Raw genomic sequence first — 3,888 nt, forward strand, 5'->3', positions numbered from 1 at the left:
ATTTGGCTAGTTGCATAAGTTGTTGTCATAATTAGTTAAGAAATGGTATGATATGATAATTCGGGAAGAAGGATAGAGAGGTTAATAACTAAAATAGAGACTTGATTGTGAATTGAAATTTTCTCTATATAGTCGATGTATTATTTGTTTTTATGAGAATTCTCATTAGTAGGAATTGAGAATAAATTATATATCTTTTGTTGGAAAATAGTTAAGTTGATAAATATGTGATGAGATTGGGATAGAAGTCAGTATATCCTATAAGTTGATAGCACTTAGCTAGAGAAATGTCATGATTTTGTTTGAAATAAGCTTGTAGTAATGCCATGAATTTGTTCTCTTTAATTGGAAAGGATTGAATGGTATTTAATGGTAGAATTGATAATAATAATAAGGATTCTAAATTGGAATAGTAATAAATTTGATTGAATATGTGGATTCTTATATCAGTAAGATTACATAATGGGTTGGTGTATGAGTTTCTTATGGAGTGATGATCATTGCCTATGATAGCTAGTGAGAGAATAAATGACGATACATCAATGTAAGGACACATGATATAGAGCTAATGAGATCAATAACCCTTACTTGAGCAGATGTTATAAGTGAATAAAATTCTTACGTGTAAAGGTGAATATTAGTGTCGAATCTGTGCTTTAAGTTATGAATATTTGACTTGAGGTGACAACTTGTAGACATAGTATGATTCACGTTTAAATTAACTTTAGGGATGGATTTATCTTATAATCATCTTACCCTCTCTATAAATTAGATTTTCTTCCCAGGTCTGTTCATTGGTTTGTCTTAATTATTAAATTTAAGAAAAATTAGATTCACCACTCTGACTAACGAACTTGCAACTTTATGTGAGAAGCATAACCACCATTGTCGTAAACAATTATTGTATCCTAGTTTCTTGTTATTTTCAAAATTCGAGGACGAATTTTTTTTTTTAAGGGGGGAAGACTGAAACAACTCGAATTTTTATTTTCAAAGATTTTCCAATTAAATTTAATAAACCGACAGCTTGGAAATTTATTTTAATATTTTAATGTGAACTCTGTGGGAAACCGAACCAAAAATCGATTGAAAAACCCGTAAACCAATTGGAAACTAAAGATTTGGGCCGAACCGAACCGAATCGAACCGGTTCGACCCAAACCATCTAGAATTTTCTTTTCTTTCTATTTCTAGCGCACCTCACTCCCCTTCCCCATTTTTTTTTTTCTGCACTTCCCGATCTCCGGCGACACCATCTCCGCCACCTTCTTTTCCTTTTCTTTCTTCTTCTTCTTCTTCTTCTTCTTCTTCTTCTTCTTTTCCTTTTCTTTCTTTCTTTCTTTCTTTCCCCTTTCTTCTTCCCTGCACCTGCATTCGCACCACTGTCCAGCAGCTCCAGCAGCTCCAGTCGAGCGCCACTGCCGTTCTCACTGCCGCTCGTCACTGGAGCAGCTCTGTCGCTCGTTCCGCCTTGTCCTAGCTCACGCAGCGCCACAGATCGCACAGTCAGGCCCTCTGTCAGGTCTGGCGCGCCCACAGCAGCAGCTCCAGCTGCAAGTCTCGCTGCCAGCCGCCTCTCTTCGCCTCTCTCCGCCTCTCTCCGCCACTGCTAGTTAGATCCGGCCACAAGCAGTTGCTGCCCTTCAACCCGGCAACTCCCATTCTAGCAATTCGACAACAACTATATTTGGGGTATAATTAATTTAAATACATTTTAGTTAATCGATTTAATTTTATTCATGATAGTTAATTAAAGTTAGTTATTTTAGTTAGTTTAATTTTAACAATTTTAGTTAATCTAGTTAATGTTAGTAATATTAGTTAATTAAATTAATTTTATTATTTGTAGTTAATTAATTTAGTAATGTTAGTTAATGAAATTAATTTTTATTAATTGTAATTAATGAGTTAGTTAAGTTTAGTTAAGTTAATGTTAGTAATGTTAGTTAATTAAATTAAACTTATTACTTTTTAATTAATTTAATTTGGTAAATGTGGATAGTTAATAGCTTTGAAATTTTAGTGTTGATTTAATTAAGATAGTTTAAACATAATGTTATTGTGTGGTGATGTTGAGTTTGATGGAGGATGGGAAATTTGATTGATTGATTGCCCGATGGATGGGCTGTGTGGTTTGGAAATATTAGATATATTGTTGATATTTTAACAGGTGGATAGTCCAATTTTTAGGGGAGATGCTGTCGAAATTTCGGTAGAAAATAAAATAAATTTTAATAGAAAATAAAATAAGAAATAAAATATAATTCAAACGAAAACAAATAAAATAGAGTTAGATAGAAAGATAAAATTTTAGTACAGATAAGAAATTAGATATCGAGATTAAATTACGTAGAAAAATTTAGAATATAAAATAAAATTCTTAGAAGGGTAAGGAGATATTTTGTCTGATAGAATTATTTCTTTTTGTGTCATTCTTACTTTGCTTAGATCGCCCGGGTCCATCTAGTACTCCTCCAGGACAGAATCAAAGCTAGAACTTCGCTCTCCATCACTGTGAGTAATAATAAATAATGCATATCAACACTGCATATGCATAACATTTATTCATAAACATTATGTTTTTATTTACATATTTACAATATATTACAAGTATTTTATCATATATATTAAGTTACGATCATTATAATTATACTTATATATAATTGTGCATTTGGATGAAATTGGTGTAATACGTTGAAAGAATTGTTTGATTACTTGTGCTGTGCATATACTGTGCCTTGTTTGTGTGGAATTAGGATGAAGTGGGTCACCATGGGTTTGTGAGACTGTTTCTGTTATACGGATCCTGATTCTGATTTCTGTTATATTCTGATTCTGTTATATGGATCCTAATTCTGTTTCTGTTAGCCGGGTAAATGGGAGATCGGCGCCCCCGTGTGCACCTGATAATTCTGTTTGTTCTGAAACCACAGGATGGCCGCTTGTTGTTGCGCACCTGAAAATCTAGATTTGATTGCAGCCCGCAGGGTGGCCTCCTGTTGTGAGCGCTTGATGATCTAGATTGGATGGAGACCACCGGGTTGCCTCCTGTTGGTATGAAAAAAAAAAAAAAAAAAAGAAAAGAGAGAATGTAAAAACAATGAGAGGGCTGGTCAAGTGAGGATTAGACCGGTCGGCCAGTATGGGGGATCGGCTCCCTGGTGCACATGTGAGAGGATGAGTCATGTGGGAGGACGACTCATCGGGGGTTCGGTGACTCCACTGACTAATTTCCACGTGATGTGATTATTTGAAGGTGATATTGTTTGTGGGTGCTGATGTAATGTCATATGATTGACTGTTGTGTGTTCATTCAGTATACTAGGGTGCATTTTGCTTGACTGTATGTGGTGTGTATTATTTATTATTAGTCACTGAGTTGCAAAACTCACCCCCCTTTTCTCCAAACCTCCCAGGTACTAGGAAGCAGCTGATTCGACTGAAGCTCTGCAATCTTCTCCGCAGAGTTATAAATGTAAATTTTATATTTTTGTTATTTAAATTTGGATGTACTAATTATTCTATTATCAGAATATTATTGAACTCCGCAGTTATAGGGTCGTGTATTTCAATCGGGCTCTGTCGTATGCGTTATTGTGTAAACGACTTGTTATATATTAGATGCAGGTGGATTAATATAACCATATTATGAATATGACTTATCATGATTAGGCCCAAACTAATCTTTAATTAAGATATCTAAAATTGGGCCGGATTGTACAATATTTATATTTATATCCTAGCTGTATGGGCTTACTGTTCCTGTTAAATGGTGTGGCATGTTTAAGTAGAGTAGTTTAGGCTTACTACGGGCCTCGGGGGCCTTAAGCTTACCTGGGCCCTAGTGCCGGTCCGGCCCACGGAAACGGGTCGTGACAGCAATAATGT

The 3,888-nt window shown here is 35.1% G+C and overlaps 1 long non-coding RNA gene across 1 annotated transcript; it reads left to right on the forward strand.

Moving 5' to 3' along the window:
- Nucleotides 1-1,258: 1,258 nt before the first annotated feature.
- On the forward strand, nucleotides 1,259-3,508 carry LOC149491843 (uncharacterized). The gene is made up of 3 exons (XR_016319258.1): nucleotides 1,259-1,692; nucleotides 2,449-2,514; nucleotides 3,417-3,508. It is a non-coding gene; the product is annotated as an uncharacterized LOC149491843 (long non-coding RNA).
- Nucleotides 3,509-3,888: the final 380 nt, after the last annotated feature.

This window comes from Jatropha curcas, unplaced genomic scaffold, assembly GCF_041381405.1.
Source record: "Jatropha curcas cultivar XTBG-Jc1 unplaced genomic scaffold, XTBG_Jcur_1.0 HiC_scaffold_441_pilon, whole genome shotgun sequence".
In the NCBI taxonomy this organism is placed as follows: domain Eukaryota; kingdom Viridiplantae; phylum Streptophyta; class Magnoliopsida; order Malpighiales; family Euphorbiaceae; genus Jatropha; species Jatropha curcas.